At 40.4% G+C, this 23415-nt stretch overlaps 1 protein-coding gene across 4 annotated transcripts in view; it reads right to left on the reverse strand.

Annotated features, from left to right (window-relative positions):
• The window catches only part of lhfpl2b (LHFPL tetraspan subfamily member 2b), a 163866-nt gene extending 140902 nt beyond the window's left edge, over positions 1–22964 (reverse strand). For 3 of the 4 annotated variants that reach the window (XM_048528102.2, XM_048528100.2, XM_048528099.2), the window contains exon 1: positions 22808–22964. The gene's annotated coding sequence lies outside the window, so the exon portion shown is untranslated. Of the gene's footprint in view, positions 1–1574; positions 1608–22807 lie in introns of those variants that run through there. The other variant, XM_059644821.1, reaches the window with a different exon arrangement.
• Positions 22965–23415: the final 451 nt, after the last annotated feature.

Consider the following 23415-nt stretch of genomic DNA (forward strand, 5'->3'; position numbering starts at 1 on the left):
TGTCCATCCCTAATTGCCCAGATGGCAGTTCAGCATTAAACACATTGCTGTGCAGAGTAACATGTAGAGTAGATCAGGTAGGGACAGCAGATTTCTTTCCATGAGGGACTTAAATGAACCAGATGGCTTATTATTACAATTGACAGAGTTTACACAGTTATCATTTGGCTGCCTTTATGCTCAAGCATTTTTTATTGAATTCAAATCTAATCATTTGCCGTCATCCTGAGAGCATTAGCCCGTGGTAGTGGAATCAGCGTCCACCCTGGGGTTCTGAATTATTAGCTCAGTGATCTTACTATTATACCACCATTTTCCTGGCTCCATCTGCAGTATTTTACATTTGTTAAATAATATCTAATTGGCTGTAAAAGGTGTGTTGAAATGTCCTAGGTCCCAAACAGTGTGATACAAATACAAATTATCTATCTATTTCATTTCCTTATCTGATAAGGAGAAGGCTGCTTTCACAGTGTCCTGACAAATACTTATCCCTCAAACAATCTCATCCAAAATGAACTAACTGGTCACTTTGGTTTCTGAACTATTACTTGTATATGAATTTCTGCTGCCCACAGAAGTGGCTGCACTAGAAAAAGTCATTAGCTGTGAAATGCTTGAAATTTCTACCAGACGTAAAAAGCCTGAATCAATTTATGTCCTTTCCTCAGCATTTTTTTCCCACATTCAAGTAGTTACTGTTGTATTTAAAAGGTTATTTTTCACAACAGCCAACATCTTATAACACAAAATAATTCAACATAGTATAGAAAATAATTCTACACAGTAAGGTGGTCATTGCATACAGATGTACTCCTAACTAAGAGTCTTGCTGCACAGAAACATTCATAATTTTTATGTTCGATTTTTTTCCAAGATAGGAAGGTTAAATATGAACTTCATGCAAAAAGGATACTTTTGGTAGATTGTTTGCAACCTTGAGGTCATCCAAATGTCTGTTGTCCTTTGTCCTTAATTGTATCAAATCTCATTCATTTATTACTTATCTCCATTTGCTTTTAGTGACACAATGTCTTAGATTTTAATCATTTCATCCTTATTTTCAAATACTTCCATAGCTTTGTCCCTCTCCAGCTCTGTAATCTCCAGCATTTATGGCTCATCCCCAATCCCAATGGAAATGGTGAGTTGCCTTCTTGAATGGATGTAGTCCATCTGGAGTAGATACGTCCACAGGTCTCTTTAGGAGCGAGTGCCAGAATTTTGACCCCATGACAGTGAAGGAACATAGAGTCATAGAAATGTGCAGCATGGAAACAGACTCTTCAGTCCAACAATTCCATGTTGACCAGATAGCCTTGATAAATCTAGTTTCATTTGCCAGCATTTGACCCATATCCCTCTAAACCCTTCCTGTTCATATACCCATCCAGGTGCATTTTAAATATTGTAACTATACCAGCTTCTGGCAGCTCATTCCATACACGCACCACACACACTTCATGAAAAAGGTGCCCCTTAGGTCACTTTTAAATCTTACCCCTCTCACTTTAACCTCAATGTAGTCTAGTTTCTGACTCCCCCACCCCAGGGAAAAGACTTTGTCTATTTACCGTATCGACATCTTTCATGATTTTATGAAACTCTATAAGGCCACCCCTCAGCTTCCGACACTCCAGGGAAAATATGCCCTAGCCTATTCAGCCTTTCCCTCTAGCTTAAACTCTCCAACTCTGACAACATCCTTGTAAATCTTTTCTGAACCCTTTCAAGTTTCACAACATCCTTCCTATGGCAAGGTGACCAGAATTTCTTTATAGATCCAAGTCAGGATTATATATTGCCTGGAGGGGAAGGCTGTGATGTTCCTATGCATTTCCAGCCTTCTTCCCACTATAGTCTCACCAAACAAGTAAAGTTTAAAAAAAAACTGTACAGAAGATGATCATTGAACTGTTCAAAATAATAGTATTTGCATAGCTTGTATCTCAGGACACCTCGACAATTTGAAAGGAGCTATATAAATGAAGAGTTTTCTCTGCTGTAACTTTGGCCAGCCTCCCTTTGAAGGAATAAGATGATGCTGTTGGAGAACAATATGTATCATCCCACGGCTAATGTTCCAAAACAAAACTCTGATAATACCTTTGTTTCAGTGGACAATGAGCAATTGAAAGAGGGCATGAAGCTGAATTTTTAAAACACCATGAAAATAATGTAGGAGGTGCAGTATACAGGAATAATGCAATAGCTGGGTTATGTAATTATAACTGCAAACAAATAACAACCCAGCATAATTACAAACTTAACCTCATTGGGACTGAAGACTGGAGGATTATGTCTCAACTCTCGCTGAAGAGTAGGTGTGCGCTAAGGTCAGTCAGTTAAATTAGAAATCAGTGGGTAAATAACTATTTAAAAACTGATAAGCAAAGGATAACTAAAACAATTAAAAGTTTTCTGGAAAACAACATCTCTCAGTGAGACATTAAGTGTACAGGCATAGTATATCTGTATGAAATTCTTTGTCTGTTAATTTACTGGGAGTGTGAAACTTTATTTTCAAAAGAAGCTATGTAAAGTTTTATAGTACTCTCCTTGCACCTGATAAAACTTTTTAATTTCCCAGTTAGCAAGATCATTTGATTTGCATGAGTATAATGTTTAGTTTACAGGGTAATGAAAAACTCAACGTGTAGGTAGCTTTTAAACCACACAACATATTTTTCAAAAAATTGACCTCTGTTTTGTTACAAAATAACCATAGAACACACCTGCAGCTTCTCGTTACTTTTTCTCCCAGTTCAACTCCCTTGAAAACAAGATGAGAACATTATCTGTTTGAATTTTAAGTAGTGTTCATTTTGTGGTTGTGACAGCCACAAATATTTTGAGAGCTATTCCTGTTCAAAATTGGTGCAACACAAGATAATTAAAAGTCAGCCCTAAAGCTACAACGATTAAAAGCAAGAAAAATCAAATGCATTGCAGTGCTTAACTACAGACAACTGGCACGTAGGAGCCATGCTATACCAACTGATACAAAATATCAGCTGGTGGTTAGGGCTGTGTAATAGTACTAACACAATTTTTTAAAAAATAAATAATGGTATGAGGGTGTTGCTAACTGGGTCAACATTTATTGCCCATCTCTAGTTGCCCTTGAGACGGTGGTAGTGAGCTGCCTTCTTGAAACACTGCAATCTGTGTGCTGTAGGTAGACCCATAATGTCATCAAGGTGGGAATTCCAGGATTTTAGATCCAGCACGAAAGGAGGATGGTGATATATTTCCAAGTCTCAATGATGAGGGGCTTGGAGGGGAACTTGCAGGTAATGGTGTTTCCATGTATCTGCTGACCTTGTTAATCTAGATGGAAGTGGTCATGGGTTTGGAAGGTGCTGTCTCAGGAGTCTTGGTGAATTTCTGCAGTGCTTCTTGTAGATGGTACACACCGCTGCTACTGAGCATCAGTAGTGGAGGGAGCAGATGGTTGTGACGTGGTGCTAATCCAACAGGCAGCTTTGTCTTGGATTCTTGAGTGTTGTTGGAGCTGCACTCCTCCAGGCAAGTGGGGAGTATTCCACTAGACTTCTGACTTGTGCCTTGTAGATATTGCTTTGGGATGTCAGGAGGTGATTTTCTGTCTGCAGGATTCCTAGTCTTTGACCTGCTCTTGTAGCCACTGTACTTGTGTGGCGAGTTCAGTTGAGTTTCTGGTCAATGGTTTACCCCAGGGATGTTGATAGTGGGGGATTCAGTGATGATAATGCTATTGAATGTCAAAAGGCAATGGTTAGATTGTCTCCTGTGATGGTACACATGGCTGCTACTGAGCATCAATCGTGGAGGGAGCGGACGGATGGGATGTGGTGCCATTGATCAGTGCTTTTGCGTGGTATGAATATTACTTGCCACTTTTCTGACAGAGCTTGAGTATTGTCCATGTCTGGCTGCATTTGGACATGGACTGTTTCATCATCTCAAAAAATATACTGAGCTTCCACTTCTCAGTACAACCCTGGATAGTGCCTAGGTCTTGCTGTACATTGTCACAATCTGCTACATTATCTGAGGAGTCATCACTGGACCTGAGCAGCCAGCAACATACATCCCTCCTTCTGACCTGTCAGGTCATTGACAAAGTGGATGAAGATGAGTAGGTCTAGGATGCCTTCTAATGAGACACGTGTGCAAATTCACAAAGGAATATTTTAACCGGGGCAGTCTCAGCAGCAAAGGAATCAGAAATCAATAAATAGAGAGACGGACTTTCAGGTCTCACTGCACATCACTCGAGTGCCTGCTTGAAATGACCAGGAGGAGTATTTGAGTGTTTGGTTTATTATTGTCACATGTACTGAGATATGTGTGCTATCCAGACAAATCATACCTTATATAAATAAATCAGGATAATAGAACAGGACGCAGAATATAGTGTTACAGCTACAGAGCGGGTGCAGGGATAGATCAACTCTAAATTATGAGAGATCGGTTCATAAATCTGATAGCAGTGGAGAAGAAGCTGTTGGTATGTGATTTCCATCTTTTGTATCTTCTGCCTGATGGAAGAGGGTGGAAGAGATTATAACTGGGGTGGGTGGGCGGGGGGTGGAATGGTCTTTGATTATGTTAGCTGATTTCCCTAGGCAGTGGGAAGCTGATCAGAGGGAGCAAAGATTCTGATAGTGGGAGGTAACATGATAGTAACAGACCACTGGCAGCATGAAGGTAAGTCTCAAGGAAGGAGAATGAGGAGGATCTGCCAAGTGAGAATGAGCCAGATCCAGTACAGGTCAGGCGTAAATGTTCCTTGTCAGGTGTAGAACAGGCCCCTGCTTCTTCTGGCTGTGAGTTCTAGTCATCGTCTTCACCTAGCTGGAAGCAGCAGTTAACTCATTCAGAATGAACTACATTTCCAATTGATATTAGTCCAAAGTTTATGTCTCATGAGGTCCCACAATTTCCACATCTACCAATCATATTTCTTTTACTCAACCTGTTCAGAGACGTCATTATACGCTTGTAGAGGAGATGGGCCTCCTAATGCAGAGGTAGGGACGCTATCACTGCACCACAAGCACCTTTTTAGCTGTCAGACATCTCACATGGATGAAATAAAACTAACAAAGACAGAAGTTTCTGAGGAAGGACCCAAAACGTTAACTCTGATTTTTTTCTTCACTGATGCTGCCAGATATGCTGAGCTTTTCCAGCAATTTCTGTTCTTGTTTCTGATTTACAGCATCTGCAGTTCTTTCAGTTTTTATTTAGTCTCAATCCAGTCCCCACCAAAGCAGGAACCCAAAATGATCCATGGTTCAGCCGAACGTGGGATTCAATTGTGTCAGAAAATGTAGCAGCAGTAATTTAAAGCTGGTTGATGGACAGTAACTAGTTAGGGTTAATGAATGTTGGTCAGATATGTACTAATAATCAGTGAAAGAGAATTAATATTAACTAGGAAAGTGAAGTAATATCCATTCCACGAATGGATGAGGATGATGTTTTGCTTAGGGGACTCAAGTAGGACAGTAATGTTGTAGATTTTATAATGGGGATAACTGAATAAAGAAACAATTATATACTTGTACAAAATTTTAGTTGCTCTCAGTGTATGGGTGCACTTTTGTGTGTGTGCCCCATTAAAAGCGCTTAGGTATACAGCACAAACTCTCCAGAATTAACCAAGGGCTGAGAAACTGTAATTATGAGGAGAAATTTGAGATAATCGACTATATCCTGGAGCATATAAATCAAAGAGAAGGTATAATGCATATATTAAAGTGCCAAATGTTTTTGATGTAGCAAATATCAAAAGAACATTTCTTCTGATAACTTGTTATCAACTCCCCAATCATTACTGAATTAAATGCCATTACTAAGAAAGTTTGGGATCAGTTTCTTCAAGGATTGGTCAGCCTCATTCATGAAATGCTTTGTCACAGGGACTAAGCCAGGCACGAATCGTGGCACTCTTTAGGGAAGAAATGGAGGACTGCTTGAAGCTAAGAAGTCAGAGCTATAGGAAAAATATGGAAAGATGGAATTCATTTTGAAATGCTTGAACAACATCAAATATCTGGCTGAATAGCCCCTGTTATGATGTAAACCTCAATATCTGTTAATAAAAATCCGTGTATACTAGGGACTATACACAATGCAACACCGATATTATAGATATAATGCACCCAGAATAGTGGCATTAAGGTTTTCCAATGAAGGAAAAGTATTAAAAATTTCCTTTTCAATCTCTGACAATTAATTCTCATGGACTTCTGGAACTGTATCTCCACTAGAATCTAGAGGTATCAGCTGACATTAGATATCTCGTCCAAATGACTGATAGTTACGTCTGAGCCAAGATCACAAACAGAGGCAGCTAGTTCACTCAAAGTGTTACTCTAATCTTGCCACACCTTACATCCCTAGGGAAAGACTGGGCTGCAATCAGCAGAATGATCTCCACCTCCATTACTGCCACTGAAACTCTAGACCAACTGGAGAGTACTTCCTTCCAGCCCAGCTGAGATTAGATACCTCAGTGCAGGTCAAGGATCAAACCTGGGTTCTTCTGGTATCTAAGGGAAGGCACTACTTTATAAATGAAATATTCGACTGATGTGATATGATCCACATGGTCAACAACACTGCTACACTGAGCATGAAAGAAACATACCAGGATGCCTTTAACTTCCCCTATTATTTTTAGCGATATTCCTGAATCTATATCCAAACTCATTGACTCAAGTGCTAATCTAGCATATTTTATCAGGGCATATTACAGCGCAGACAGTTCAGTCAGTACTAATGAAGTTGTAAGATTGCCGTGTGTGTGCATCTATGCTGTGGGTCGGGTATGTGATGTGGTGTGAGCAGAATGTATTCTCTGCGGTTAGGAGACCATGAACATATAGATCAGGTATGTGTGTGTTGTGGAGTGAATATAGCATGTGATGTGGTGTGCGTAAATATGCATGTTGTTAGGGGTGTATATGTATTCATGAATAGGGTGCATATGTTGTGGTGTGGCTAGGGTGTGTGTCAGTGCGAGCCATGGTATAATTGTATGTTTAAAAATTTTCAAGAGCTGATGATTTAATAAGCTTCAAAGGCTTCACCAGAAAATAGGACAAAATTACAAATAATTTTGAATTTTTCACAGAGCCAGTATCTAATTTTAGTTTTGAAAAATTAGCTGTATGGAAAAGGAACAGTACAGTTTGGCTTGTTTTGCTGTGTATGTATCCTATACTTAATCTTATAATTACTAGTCCTTTGTGTATTCATAGAACCTTACATTTTACAACACAGAAGGAAGCTATTCACTTAATCCAGCCTGAGTTGGTGCTCACTCTTCAGCTGGAACTGTCAACTCTATAGCTGCTTCCCTTCTTATTTCCTGAAGTCACTTACATTCAGCATTTACTATTACAAATACCTACTCAGCTCCCTATCGAAAGATATGATTAATCTCTATCTTTGTATACACATGGAAACGTATTCAATATTCTAATAGCCTTTCATTGAAAAACATGCCCATAACTTCCCCAATTTTATGCAATATCCTGAATCTATACCTACTTATTAGCCCTCACCAAACAGTTGAAACAAACTTTCCATGATTTGCTCATTAAACATCTTTAATTTGTAATGTTCCGATTTCCTTGACGGTTTTCTCCTTCTTTCTCTCGTGAGATGTAATGCTGCCACGACTAGTGTTTGTTGCTCATCCCTAATTACCCTTAAACTGAGCAGCTTGCTCAGCCATTTCAGAGAGCATTAATCAGTCGGCCACATTGTGGTAGGTCTGGAGTCAATTACAGGCAATACACTGGAATTCAGCTGCCAATAGAGGAGGGTCCACCACATGCACTGGTTGCCAGTTTGATGGGGGCAGTCTACCTGCAGTAGTCTGGAAGCTCAGCAGAGTCAGAACCCCATCCACAAAGACAGCATCATAGCAGGGAAGGCAGGCTCTGGGGTCCAGATGAGCCATTCAAAGGATTTTCCCTCTCCAATCTGAGCCCCTTGCTGAGCCCCTCTTAAAGTTTTATTTTAAACATGTTCCTCCGAGGGTAGCCTCTCAATCCCCAAGCAGTGCCCTTGCACTTACATCACAGCTGCCTGCCAGAGATTGAGGAGGGAGGGTGTTTACTGTCCTTAACTGGGCAGTGACCTTGGCTACAGCCAATTAGGAATCTACCTCTGGCACGGTAGCCAAGACGCTCCTCCTTTCTGTCATTGTTGGGAAATCCAGGCTCAGGACCACCATTTGGTTTCAAAACCAGTAAGATAAACCCTCTCATAATATATGTCTTCCTGCAACTTTACAACAAAAATATAAAATAAATTATGATCTGTATCTGCACTATTGTTTCCCCAACCTTTTTCAAAATTCTGGGAAGTCTATCACGTTGGTCAGGTACCTTTTGTTTTTTCTGGTTTTGTTAACTTTAATCATATTTTCCTCCAAACAGCTCCCTGCAATAGTGGCTCACGTTGATAAGTTTCCTCAGTTTCACATTTGCCACAGATGAACACTGCTGAAAACTCAAAAGGGCACCTCAACCTTCAACCTAAAAAACAGGGCAGCCCCTTTAGCTCGAAGTGCTCCCATCTCTTCTTCAACAAATATTTTTACACTGATCTCAAGTTTCAACATCTCTCTTGAGCTTTTGTGCACAGCATCTTCCACTATCTTTAATATTTTAATTATCATAAGTCTGTTTTAAAAAGTTTGTTCTAACTTTTTTATACATTGAACACATGAATTAGTTCAGATTAAAACTGTACTTTTTTAAAAAGGTAAATAGAATTAAAGTTGGCTAAATTAATATTTCTGAAACTCAAAATCTGCTTTGGTGCCTCACTCTCTTCCAAAGGACAGTAATTGTTTACAGCCTGAAAATTTTGCAAATGACTTCTTACTTATGCTTAAGTTTCTAGTCAAATGAAAATCAAAATTACCACTTTTAATTGACAAATGTGTTTCCCTGACTCGGGAGCTCCTGTGATCAGAGAGTGTGGTGACTGTAAGACCAGATGACTACTGCACCAAAGCATAACTAAACATTTTCCACATTCGGGGGGCTGGGACAAAACAGGGAACAGGAACTTTAAACACATTTCTTAATTAAAGTTGAGTTTAAGGAATGTAACATACAAAAATTTATTAACTGTATGACCGAAATTACTACTTAATGAATTGAGATAATCCATGTAAATTTACTCAGAATCACAGAATCATAGAAACCCTATAGTGTGGAAGCTGGCCAGTCGGCCCATTAACCCTCCAAAGTACATCTCATCCAGACCCAGTCCCCTGCCTATGCCTGTACCTCACTAAACTAGTAGACAAAATCAAGTCCCATGAGCTGTCTAGTGCTAAAAGATATTATATAATAATAAGTTGTTGGAAATTTGCATACAGAGAATTTTCAGCCTTCTAAACTGCACAGATAATTCCAGACAATAACTGAACAAAAAAATTAAACAGCAGCAAGACAATCTCACCTAATCTGTGCTCCTGGCTTCTGCCAACAGAACTCACAGAAACAGAAATAAATTGTTCGGCTCCTCAAGCCTTTTAATTAGAACATGATTAACTATGTTAACCCGCCTTTGAACCATATCTCTCGACGTCCATGCCCAACAAAAAAAATGCATCAATCTCAATCTTGAATTTCAATTTTCCCAGCATTCACAACTTTTGGGGAATGAAGAGCAAATTGTTCCAAATCTCCAGAACCATCTGTGAGAAATACTTTTCTTGATTTAGTACCTAAATGTCCCAACTTTGACTTCAAGATTTAAGATTCCATCTCCAGTATTTACCTAAGAAAAGCACCATATTTGGATTTGTCCACCACATCCTTCTTCATTAGCTTATGATACCATTTACCAAATTTGTTTCATTTATTGTTTTGCAGTTCTTTAACAATGAACTGTTGTCACATTTCCTACTGTCTGAAATATTTAGACGCCTTTGAATATATTTGTATTATCCTTCATTCTTTCTCTTTCCCGTTTCAGGCCTTGTAAAACTGTCAACTTAGATGTAGACTTTATGCATTGTGGATTTTTTTGATTCAAGACTTTTAAAAATTGGACAAATTGCTATCATGATGGCGGCCGTGGGTCGGCTTATTTTTGGTGATTTCTTTGGTACAGCCAAAGAATTTATTCTAGAAAGTTCTTATAATGTAACATGACCGTGTATAGTATGCCCTCCCTTGAAAAGACTTCCAAATTGTGCAAAATCTTGTCAATTTGTATCCCCTATTGTCTGGGCATTTATCAAAGCACAAAATCAACAGCCTTCCAAGACGTGGTGTCTGCAAATTCAACAATTAACAAGAAGTGCAGAAGAAAAACCAGTTCATCACAAGGTGTGAACAGTCACCATTCATCCCTATTGTGCAGCAATGACTTCTAATTTCAAATCCGTTCTGTGGATGATAGAAATGTGGATCATGTGGTCACGATTGAAACTAACTCAAATAGAAAGCCTCATTTCCCCAAGCGCTAATTACAGATGAGGCCATCTCAAAACCAACAGGACAAGAGGGACTATCCTCCAATTAAAAAGGTCAGAAAGCACAGACACCAGGTTATAGTCCAACAGGTTTATTTGAAAACACAAGCTTTCGAAGCCTTGCTTCTTAACACCCAAAGAAAGAGCAAGGCTCTGAAAGCTTGTGTTTTCAAACAAATCTGTTGGACTATAACCTGGTGTCTGTTGATGTCTGACCTTGTCCATCCCAGTCAAACACCGGCACCTCCACATCACAATTAAAAAGGAACACTGCCTCGTGAGTCAACCCAAGCAGAGATGAGAGAAGGTGTTCAATTGCAAAGATTTGCCTCTACTGAATTTGATTTGATTTATTTATTGTCATGCGTATTTTGTTTCAAAATACACAGTGAAAAGTGAAATCAGCTTCCTTTTTATCTAGAAACCCAACAGCTTCAACTGAGCCATAGTCAAACAGCATAAAAACAGGCCCTTCAGCCCACCATGCACATGCCAACCATCAAACACCAAGCGAGAGTAATCCTATTTACTTGCACATGATGTCTAGTCTATTATGCCCTGGTATTTAAAGTGCTCATCCAGATGTTTCTGAAATACACATCCAGATGAACCCATGGTATGCAGTGCAGTCATCCTAAAGGATTACATTTCAATACATTTTCCCTGTGTTATGTTATTTTGTTAATGCCCTAAACGTGTGCATCATCTTTAGAATCCTATGTACGTCTCTGCACATTCTGGAATGAGTGATTTCATTGCTTTCCATTTCAAGGTGTTGCGTTAACAAATGTTCATCTTTTCTTCTGATTTAAGCTTACCCTTTTAAACTTAACCTTAAAATATTCTTTCTGAAACACAGAACTTGCTGCAGGCAACCAAGGAGGTTTGTTATGACATAAAAAATGATTCTGCTGACTATACCCTCACCTTTGTCATTATTTATTGAAATGAATAACTATATGTACTTCAGGCAGTTGTACCTCAGGGATCATGTGTGCACATATGTACATCTATGTCTCCTTGTACATCATTTGTTCAAATTTAATACTCTTAAGAGAATGTGTAGGGAGTAAAATCTGCCAATTAAAAGTTGAGACTCATCCAAATCAAAACCAAATTGCTGGTCAAAAATACAAGTCTCCAGACCCTGTTTCTTTTCCCACCAGTGATTGACAGAGCTAGCAATTTCAATAATATTGGCACCACTAGAAAGATTTTTCAAAACCAAAATACGTTCCGTAAAAATGTCTTGTATTACGTAAGAATTAGACTTTTCTGTATTAATAGTCAATAATGTCTTAAAAAGGTATGCAATAACTTGAAAGTGTCACTGTCTTTCTTTCCAAATTGAGTATCAAGTAAATGTAAAGTCACCATATTGTATTAGAGAGAGAGAGAGAGAGAGAGAGAGAGAGAGAGAGAGAGAGACTGAGACTGATGATTTAACCTGAGGGTCACCATGTCTTGGGTGAAGGGAGAGGTCAAGTAGGTGAGTCCTTGGCAAGTGCAAGAACTGAACTCACACTGTTGGTGTCACTCTGTATTGCAAACCAGCTGTCCAGCCAACTGAGCTAACCCGCCCCTAAGTGCAAACTATTACATCACTGATCATTGTCACAACCATGCTCTATACTAAGGAACAACCATATTTTAAAAGCTCAGTTGTAGTACTTCCATTCTAGCAGCTGTCCTGCTTCTAAGATCACAACAAGAATTATGTGGCTCACTGCACCCAGAGGAAACCTGCACAGACAACGGAAACACGCAAACTCTACACAGAGTTATCACCTGAAGGTGGAATTGAACCCAGGTCCCTGGCACTGCAAGGCAGCATTGCTAATCACTGAACTACTGTACCACTTTTAATTCATATTTAATTAATTATCAAAATTAAAGTAACTAAGAATATGTTTCTCAGTATCTCAGAAGAGAGCAGACAGAACATTTGGTCCATGTTTGTGGAAAGCTGCACATCTGTTTCCCCTTAGCCATCTCACTGAACCACATTATTTACGTGGCCAATGTACCGATAGAAAATAAAGACAGTGCTACAAAATTGTATAACTAATCATCATATCCCAAAACATTTACATGTGTTTTCTAAATTTCAGCCTCAATGTTACATTTTGATGTGACTTTGAAGGGCAACAGCTAAGACAAAAGTGGGTGGAGAGATTTCCATTCCATATGCAAACTCCCACTCCACCTTCAGATCTGGCACTTGCACCATTATCCTCACAGCTACCGTAAAGAGCTGAGCTTAAAAGCAAGTTGTGGTGAAAATTTATTGCATATTATCCTTATTATTAGGAAACATGGGTTCTAAACTGAACAGAGGTTGACTTGCCTGTCCATATTGTGTAGATTAAGAGGAGACATGGATTTAGTACCAGTTTGAATTCTGGAGGGTAACAGCTCATCTAGAAATTTGTTTGCATGCATTAAAATTGGGCTTTTAAGAAAAACCATTGGATGAAAGGCTCAGTGCTTTAGAAAGCAAGGATACAGGGGAGGAACAAAAAAATGGCTATAACTGTACCATAAACCATAACTGTATCTTATGACACAGCATGACAGAGACAGATATAAGTTTTCTTTCAGAAAAAAAAAGTGATCAGTGATTATCTCGGTTTCTTTCAGAGACAAGGAGGTTATTCAGAAAGAAAAGAGGCCTGTAACATTAACTGTGCAGTTTAGCAGCCAAACTAGTCTGAAGTGGCTTAGACATTAGTAGAAGAAAAGATCCAAAGACGGATGGCTTCAAGATGTCAGAGTATAACATCCTATAAGGTTGTTGAACGTATGTGTTTAAAAAACACATGTTGAGGAGTAAGTGAGCTCTGTTAGAAGTTTGTTTGATGTGCAGTAAAGCTATCAATGAGGTGAGATGGGCAGTTGATAAGATCATTAATAATAATTCCCCTTCACAGACAACTCATCACTGCCAAATGAGAATCTCGTCTTGATGCCTGGAACTTGGTTAAAAGATGCAGCGAGTTGGTTCCTACATAAGGAGATGCCCTACCAGGCTCTTCATGTAATTCTTCCACAGTCCTTACTATTTCCCATGTCATTCAGACTCCAATAAGATTCCACTCCACATTCCTATATCAGCCTTCGGATATTTCTCTTTGTTGATTGTACGCATGTATTGGGTTAGTTTGGGAGCCAGGATGTTGAAAGTACAGCTGTAATTGATTGTAGATATAGACTGCACCATATCAGAAGGGAGCAGGATTGATGGACCGGTTGCTCTTGTCCTGTTCGTCTTTTTAAATGTTTACAGTCCATGTTGCTTGGTTTGTAAAAGAGCGAAAAGTCCCTGATTCAGACCTGTTTTGAGGTGCTGGAACTGCTAAATCACACCCCAGATTACTGTGTGATTTCCAAGATGAGGTTCTTATTTAGGACAATATTCAAACTAAAACAAGCTCACAAGAGAAGTATTGTATCCAAATGCCTGAAATGAAATGGCTATTTTCAGTGGTTGCCTCTCAGTTCTTACTGTGTGTATGTACATTAAAATGTTGTCTACATTTCCAGTTTCAAATTTCCCTTCGTCATTCCACAGGGAAGATATCAGATTTGCATAATTATGGATCAATGACTGACTGACAGTTTGTACCCATTATCATCATGTCTCTCAAAAGAAAGATGACATTTGTCAGGTTTTATTATGGCGTACTCTCAGGTTAGCAGCCACGGGACTTTGAGCAGAGAGGACAAGAGAAGTTCTGAGAAAGGCAGGAGGGTTTTTCAAGCCAGTGTCCTGCTCCTTCTCCTTCCTCAGTTGTCGCTTCTCAGCTGGACAGTCGATCTGGTTAGCTGTGACTTATTTGATGTGGCGCCACCTCATGGCACTGTTTATGAAAACTTCTTCCATGCGTCAAGGTAATTTTGTTCCCTTTTCCATAATGTCTTCAAATTGTCCTTAAAACAGATATTCTATCCATCATGAGTCCACCAAATTGGGAAAGGAAAATCAGCTCTGAAATAGATTATTTGGCAAGTGATGCAGTATGGTCATAGCTTCAGTGCTTAAAGAGTTGGATTTGAAGAAAGTGTTGGAGTTTGTTTGTCTGTCTCCCCCTTCCTGGACTGAGTACCTTGTAGAGATACTACCGGTAAAATTTTCCGGTGCCCAGAGATGTTTTTTGTGAGGTGACTCAAGTATCTTTGCCAATAAATAAGGCTGGTAATGAAAACAGTGTTTTAGAGTTTGACAAGGAAGACCATGTGATTGTGCCAACTCTTTTCAGTATTGACCTCACCCTAGTTACAGAATACATTTATCGCCAACATTCACAGAGTTACGACTGTGTTCTAACTTAAAGCAAGATTTCCATCCTAACAAGTCTGACAGCCAAGATTAAGGTAACTGTTAAGATTGAAGGTGACTTCCACAAAGCAAAATACTGTGTAGCTATGGATCACAATGTAACATTTAGAGCATCCTCAACTTCTACAACTCTGCATCCAAACAGGTTAATCTGTGGTTCAACACAGGCATGAGCAAGATCCTCTACCAGCTCTCCCCCAGATTTACACCATGAGCCCCCGTTATTGATGGTATCACGATTGTGCAAGGAGGGGTGGATAGATTCCTCTTCTTGACCCATTCCTTCATTGGCACAACAAAATTTGCATTTAAGAAGTGAGCTGATGTTACCCAATTCTAGATGTTGGACTGTAAATAGCTCAGTGTCAGAAAAAGTCAACCAGGTTCCTTAAGTAGTGAATAAACAGCCAGTTTATTACAAAACATTCTCAAGTAAAGACGTAAATATTATTGAACAAATTGCTTTAAATGTATAAATATGTACAGGACATTGGTTAGGCCACTTTTGGAATGCTGTGTGCAATTCTGATCACCCTGTATAGGAAGGATGTTGTGAAACTTGAAAAGGTTCAGAAAAGATTTACAAGGATGTTGCCAGGTTGGAGGGTTTGAGCTATAGAGAGGGGCTGAATGGGCTGGGGCTAATTTTCCCTTGAGTGTCAGAGACTGAGGGGTGACTTTATAGAGGTTTATAAAATCATGAGACATGAATAGGGTAAATAGACAATATCTTTTCCCCGGGATGGGAGAGTCCAAAACTAGAGGGCATAGGCTTAAGGTGAGAGGAGAAAGATTTAAAAGGAACCCAAGGGGCAGCTTTCTCACACAGAGGGTGGTGCATGTTTGGAACGAGTTGCCAGGGGCTGGTACAATGACAACATTTAAAAGGCATCTGCATGGATAGATGAATATGAAGTGTTTAAGAGAGCCTTGAGCCAAATGCTGGCAAATCGGGCAAGATTTATCTACGAAATTTGATTGGAATGGACAAGTTGGGCCAAAGTGTTTTTCCATGCTATACAACTCCATGTGCAAGTATCCATCTTGAAAAAGTATTAAATCTGCAAGGCATTTTCTTAAAAGTTCTTTGTTCATGTAACAGTTAAATTGGGGAAAAAATTTATTCAAATATCATGCCAAATGGAAGGCATGTTAGCTCAATAGTTAACATTGCTGCCTCAGTGCCAGGATCCAAGGTGCATTTCCAGCCTTGGGCGATTGTGCAGAGTTTACACATTTGCCCTTTGTCTGTGGGGGTTTTCAGATGCTCTGAATTCCTCCCCAGTATGAAACTGTGCAAGTTAGGTGAATTGGCCATGCTAAATTGTTTGTAGTGTCCGGGGATGTGTAGGCTACGTGGATTAACCATGATAAATACAGCGTAGGGGGCTGGGTCTGGGTGAGATGCCTTGGAGGGTTGGTGCAAACTTGATAAGCCAAATGGTATCTTTCTCCATTGTCGTGATTTTATGAGTCACTTTTCATACAAGGCCTCTTCCTGGATCTACTATGCCTCATTGAATTCTCCTTTTCTGGACACAGTAATATAGATTTGGACTTATCGCTGAATAAAATCCCATTGCAGTGATAAGGTCTTCCAGTGGGTTTTCAACTCAAGCCGTGAAGAGAGTGGTTTCAGTGAAAGAGAGAGGTTTCCCTGAGAAAGTTCTTTGAGAACATTCTAAATCTTGATGTTTTATATCCATAAAGTGGGCCATGAGTCTGCTCTCTGAAAGTGCCACAGATTCAGTGACTTCAAAGCAGCTTGATCCCTTTGCAGTTATTGTTTTTCAGTGATATGATCTGAGTGAGGCCAGCATGTTTCGCCCATCACTAGTTAGCCTTAAGAAGGTCGTGGTGGGCTCTCTTCATGAACCACCGCAGTACTGCCATTGTGGGCAGGCACACAATGCTGCTAGTAAGTGATAACAGAAGGAACGGCAATGTATTTCCAAGCCAGGATGGTGGTGTACCCATGTATCTGCTGCCCTTGACCTCTTGGGTATCGATGATCCTGGGTCTTAAAGGTGCAATCTAGGAATATTTCTGCAGTTGTTGTTGGTATTTTCTTTGGAAAGCGTCCTTTTCATATCCTTCTACACATCCAGGAGATATGAGAATTATGATAAATTAATACGTCGGGTAATATATCTTCTTGACAATGGAGTGACTATAAAGTCACTGAATAGTTTCACATCTCAGCAGCTACCTTTATTAAAAGGTCATCAACAAGGGTCGGGGTTGGGGGCTGATCCAGTACCGAATCAACTGAGCCATTGCAGCCTTTTAATAATTGCACAACTGGATCTTCAACAACAACACAGATCCTTCAGAAAAGAAGGCAGGCTGCAGCAGTACTCTTTTCTGTGCCGCGAGACTTGATTTGATGTAGATAGGTGAATTTGTATGCAGTGTAGATTCAAATTACAAAAACATACTGATAGATTAAGTGAATGAGCAAAAGTATGGCAAATAGATTTCAATGTCAGGCAAGTGAGGTCATCTGTTTTGGAGCTGATAGGAGACAGGACACAGTATTTTCAAAATGGGGAAAAGCCAGAAACAGTGACAATCCAAAGAGGCTAGAGGGTTCAGGTACACAGATCATTTAAAGCATGCCAATGCAGCAAATAATTTAAAATGTTGTTGCAATTCTGCCTTTATGCCCAGAGGAACAGAAGGGTAAGTTTCAGCTCTCCAAGTGGACACCACATCATCTTGGAGAGAATGCAGTTTAGGTTATTAAAGTCAAACCTGGATACTATTGATGAAATTATAGATACAGATCTAACAATCCAAGATTCCCTGAAAGTTTGAAGGCTTCTCTAAAGCCCTGCAGATACAAGTCTAATCTTTCCTAATAAGACAATATATCCATTCCAGTTATCAGTCTAGCAAAATCTTCTCTGATCTGCTTCCAACATTTTTACATCCTTCCTTAGGGAAGAAGGCAAATATTACACTCAGTACCTTAGGTGTAGACTCACCAATGCCCTGTACAATCAAAACACAACCTCTATATTTTTGTATTCAATCCCGATCAAAGTAAGATCCTCTCAGCATCTGCCTTGTCAAGTTCCTCACTGAATCATAGATGTTTCAATACAAACACCAAACATTCTTTGAAATGCTGATGAGTAAAGGCCTGACCCACTCAACGTTTCCTCAGAAGACAACCTCTTCACCCCAGAAGCTTTTGGAATGAAACTTCTCTAATCTACTTTCAATGCAATGGGACCTTTTGTAAAGAAAAATGACCAAAAAAAGTGTACTCTGGATGCAGTCACACCAAGGTTCTGGAAGCTGTAGGGAACACTCCCCTACTTTTATTCTCCATTCTGCTTGTAATAAGTACCAATGTTCCATTTGCCATCCTAAACATTTGAAGTACCTCCAGGTTAGTTCTTTTTTGCAATTCATGTAACACAACATTAAGCTCCCTCTGTACCCAAGTTCAGCAGTCTCTCTATTTTAAAGCATATTATGATTCTGCTCTTTGTACCTAAAGTTCCTGTCTTCTACATTTTACTGCGACTTCTAAACTTCTGACCGCTCACATAACCTGTTTATATTCCTTTGTAGATTTTTGTGTCCTCTTCATAACTCGCCTCCTACCTTTGTGTCATCAACATGCTTGGCAGCCATATACCCAGCTTCCTCATCCAAACATCAATATAGACTGTGAATAGTCAAGGCACTAGCACAGATCCCTATTGCATTCCATTAGCTTCAGTTTGCCAACCTAAAGAAATTTATCTCGTCTCTCTGCTTCCTGTTCGGTGGTCAATCCTCAGCGAGTAAATTACCTCCAAAATCATGAGTTCTTTTATCTTTCTATGTGGCACTTCATCAAACCTCATACAACAACTGTCTCGGAGCCAGCAACTCTGATTGGAAATGCATAGATTAGAAAATGCTCCATTATGCAGAGACAATCTGGACTTTATTCTTCCGATTTTCAGAATGCTGTCCTCAGCTGGCGCACAAGTAAAGGCCTTTGTAAAGAAAATGAATAACCTTGGTTGATTTTACCATCTTTCCAAACAAACCAACTCAGCTACTTTGATTTTATAACATCAGTTAGCACAGATTTTTACACATGACTAAATAAAAAACATTTAAAATGAGGCTCAACATAATAAGTTAAAGACAGTGAGGAGAAAGAAAGGCATTTGTATAACAGTTTGCAGAGTCACTGGATAGCTCCAAGCTTTTTACAGTCAACAAAGTACTTTTGAGTATAATGACTGCTGTTATCCAGGAAATAGATCCATCAAGTTTCCACAGCAAACTCCTCCACATAGCAGCCTGATCACAACCAGATTATGTACCCTTGTATTGATTGAGGGATAAATATTTGCCAGGACACCAGTGATACTATGCTCTGCTTCAAAATACTGCTACTTTTACATCCAATGGTACAGCTGGTGTCTTGGTTTACCATCTCATCTGAGAGGGAGCACGTCCAACTGTACATCACTACTAGGTCACTGTTGATTTTAGTGTTCAAACCTTGGATTGGCTTGGGTCTACAACTTGTGACTCAGAGGCTACAGTGTTTCAAACTGAGCTACAGCTGGCTCTAGAAATACAACTTGCTCACGAACTCAGTTCCCAGTAAATTCAAACTATCTCCTAACATTAATGTTTCTTTCCAATTAATCGAGGGTACATAGATAGAACATTACAGCACAGTACAGGCCCTTCGGCCCTCAATGTTGTGCCAACCTGTCATACCGATCTCACGCCCATCTAACCTACACTATTCCATGTACGTCCATATGCTTGTCCAATGACGACTTAAGTGTACCTAAAGTTGGCAAATCTACTACCGTTGCAGGCAAAGCGCTCCATTCCTTTACTACTCTCCGAGTAAAGAAACTAGCTCTGACATCTGTCCTCTATCTTTCACCTCTCAATTTAAAGCTATGCCCCTTCGTGCTCGCCGTCACCATGCTAGGAAAAAGGCTCTCCCTATCCACCCTATCTAACCCTCTGATTATTTTATATGTTTCAATTAGGTCACCTCTCAACCTTCTTCTCTCTAATGAAAACCGCCTCAAGTCCCTCAACCTTTCCTTGTAAGACCTTCCCTCCATACCATCTTAAACAGATTTCTATGACCATCACTACTACTACATGTTTTATTCAACTCTTATGTTAATGGGGTTGAGAGCCTTTCGATAAGTACCTTAATTTGCATCAGTATAGTAATAAATTGCAAACACTGATTCACCAGGGGTTTTATACTGCTACATGTGTCTATTCATTCTCAGCTTTATCTCGTGCTAGTCAGGGCAGCCCATCTTACGAAAAATGCATTTGCTAATGCACATGGCAAACCAATGGCAAGTGAAACATTCCTTCCGTCATTTATAGGACAAAAGCCAAAATAATTACATCTTCCTGCAGCTGTGGAGCAGCAAATGAATAGCCAGTGTGTCAATAACCAGCTGGATCACAATAGACGTGATAAGGTTTAAAATGTCCACCCCTTTTGATTTTACCCTAACTTTCACCCCCTCCGTTCTCCTGAAGAGCATGTTACATGAAGTACAGATATAGTGGTGGCAAGATTTTTCCTTCAATGCCTAAATCTTATCTGCCTCTTCTACCACAGAAGCTGCATCCAAACTATTTGCACTAAAAACTGAACATTTATGTTTTAAAATGTCATTTTGTTTAACCCAGCAAGGTTACCTGTTGATTTGTGGCATGTTAACTGTGCACATCTCATCAGGCACTCTGGTGTTGAAAAAAATCAGAATTCCGTTTACTGATTACATATGCTGACTAATACCAACTTAGCATTCCCACGTTATTGCCAGGTATTATTTTTCTCAATCAGAATCAATATATTTATTGTCCCAGTTAGAATCATACCTTCTGTTTGACATCTAATCCTGCTACATCTTGTCATGCTGCCTTAGTTGAGGCTAACCAATAACAGCACATGAACAAAACCTCAGCTTTCCCAGGAAGCATCACTCCAAGTGCTGTTATGCGGCGGGAAAACTTTTCAACTTTTTTGAGTTGTTCTCTTGATGCTTGATTTAGCTTCCCTTAGAATTGATTAAATATGGTTTTAAAATATATTAATGCAACATTAAAGCTTTTGGAAAAAGACATAGCATCTCAGTGGAGGGTTAGTTTAAATTTTACTTTCCCTTTCAAAAAGTAATTTCAATCCTCTTTCATTTCTGCCCCATTGTTTGTCAAGTCTATACACAATATAATGGACTTATTGCACAATTATAAGTGTCTGAACTTGACCTGGAATCAAGCAGATTTGAGGAAAATGTAACGTGTTTGAATGAAAAAATGGACAAGGTGGAAAATGGACAGACGTTCCCCTCAACAGTTGTGTAATTCAGATATCATTAGTCACCACCCGAAAATTTGAGAATATATCCCACTCTGGAATGGGTTATTCTTAATGGCACACTGAAGTCTCTTAGGGAAGGAAAATTTCCACCTTGGTCTATCCTACATGAGACTCTAGACTCTCAGCAGTGTGGTTGTCTCTGAACTGCTCTCTGAAATGGCCGAGCAAGGTGCTTAGCTCAAAGGCAACTGGGAATAGGAAGCAAATGCTGACCAGCCAGTGACACACCTATCTTATGTGAATGAGAAAAAAAAAACTTTCAGCTCCCTGAGGTACTGTATTTCACTTATTATTCGTTAGGCCGCTACTGAAATAACAGAAATGCTGGAGAAACACAACAGGTCTGGCAGCATCTGTGAAGAGAAAAACAGAGTTAATGTTTCGTGTCCAGCGGCCCTTCTTCCACAGTTGACCCATGACGACTTTCACGCCAGAGGGTTCATGACTTGGGCACAACAACAGCCAGCGGGTCAAAATTTAACCTGCAGTTTCTACCAGCGAGACGCACATGCAACATCTCTTCTGTTGGACAACGTTGATCATCCGCTTCCTTGTCTCACGAGAAGTTTCTGCAGTGCTTCCCCCACTTTTGATCTTCGACCTAGACTGTCTTTAATCAAATTAACTCCTTCACAGTGACGTTCAAGCCCCGCCACGATACACGACATTAGACAACACACAACACTGGTTTATCCCAATATCATGCCGCTTCTCAGGCACTCTGCAGTTTCAGCAACTCTCTCTCCTCCCACTAACATTAAAACCAGGCTCCTCATTCAGCAGATGTCAAAAGCACCTCTTCTCCTCCCCCCACATCACATTAAATCAGAGAATCAATTACTCCAGGGCGAATTGTGGCGACAAACAAAAAGGAACAGATTGCAGCAGACTGATTTCCCCCCTGAATGTTGCTCCAATGCTAAGCGATGATGGTGGTATTGAAGTGGGGACGGTGTTCAGATGGAAAGGGTTTCTTCTCCTTCCCTCTTCCCCAGACTCTCCGTCAACTGGAGGTCAGGGAAATATAACAGGAATTTGGTGGTGGGACCGAACCGCTTTCCCTGCACTGTCCCGCCTGGTGCTCCCTATACAGGAACCCAGCTTCCCCCTCCTCCTCCTGGAACAGGCAGCAGTCAGGATAAACACAGTGAAGCACTGCCGAGCCACTCACTCACTCTGCATAATCACAAGAAAAAGCAGCTCTAATCTCCTGCTCCCAGCCCCCACATCTTATCCTTGCCGTTCTCCCTGCTCCATTCGGTTCCTGATCGTTAAAGTATGTGCACTCCCCAGGAAACGTTGACTAGAAACAGTTGCCACCGCGGTCTGTTTTTCCTTTTTTTAGAAAAAAGCCTGCACTCTCCTGCCAGTTTGTTACTGGTGGTTTTCCTGGAGTCTGTATTTCAGCAGTTTTCCAGCTGCTCTCAGAGTTTACAATATCCACACCTCACCAGACTGCTGACACGTTCCCAATTCCGTCTCCCTCACTTTCCCACACTCACATCTCACTGTGGCTGGAATCAATCTTCCTGCCTAAGCTTGCCTCTGGAGTCTGCTCAAGTCCCGAGCTCACTCACAAACTCACCCCGTTCAGCTGCAACAGGGGGCGGCTCGGTTTCTGCAGGTCGATGCCCTCTCCAGCTACTGCTCCCTCTTTCCCGCAACCGGAGTGCTTCAATAAGCAACCCTCCCCTCTTCTCCCGTCTCCTTTCTGTTCTCTCTCAAACACATGCATGACTGGAGAGGAATCTCATGATGTCAGAGCTCCGCCTCCCCTCCCCCCGCCTTCTGGGACACAAGGGAGTTCCCAGCCACACTGACCGCCCATTCACTGGCTCACTGGTGTGCCCAAATTTTGTGGGCTATCTATCGTGAGGGAGGATCTGTCAGGCTCTGCTTTCAAGAATTAGCACCTGCTCAGAATCAGTCACAAGCTCATTGCTAGATAATAAAATGTGAGGCTGGATGAACACAGCAGGCTCAGGAGCACAAAAGCTGACGTTTCGGGCCTAGACCCTTCATCAGAGAGGGGGATGGGGTGAGGGTTCGGGAATAAATAGGGAGAGAGGGGGAGGCGGACCAAAGACGGAGAGAAAAGAAGATAGGTGGAGATGAGAGTATAGGTGGGGAGGTTGGGAGGGGATAGGTCAGTCCAGGGAAGACGGACAGGTCAAGGAGGCGGGATGAGGTTAG

This window comes from Stegostoma tigrinum, chromosome 3, assembly GCF_030684315.1.
Source record: "Stegostoma tigrinum isolate sSteTig4 chromosome 3, sSteTig4.hap1, whole genome shotgun sequence".
Lineage (NCBI taxonomy): Eukaryota > Metazoa > Chordata > Chondrichthyes > Orectolobiformes > Stegostomatidae > Stegostoma > Stegostoma tigrinum.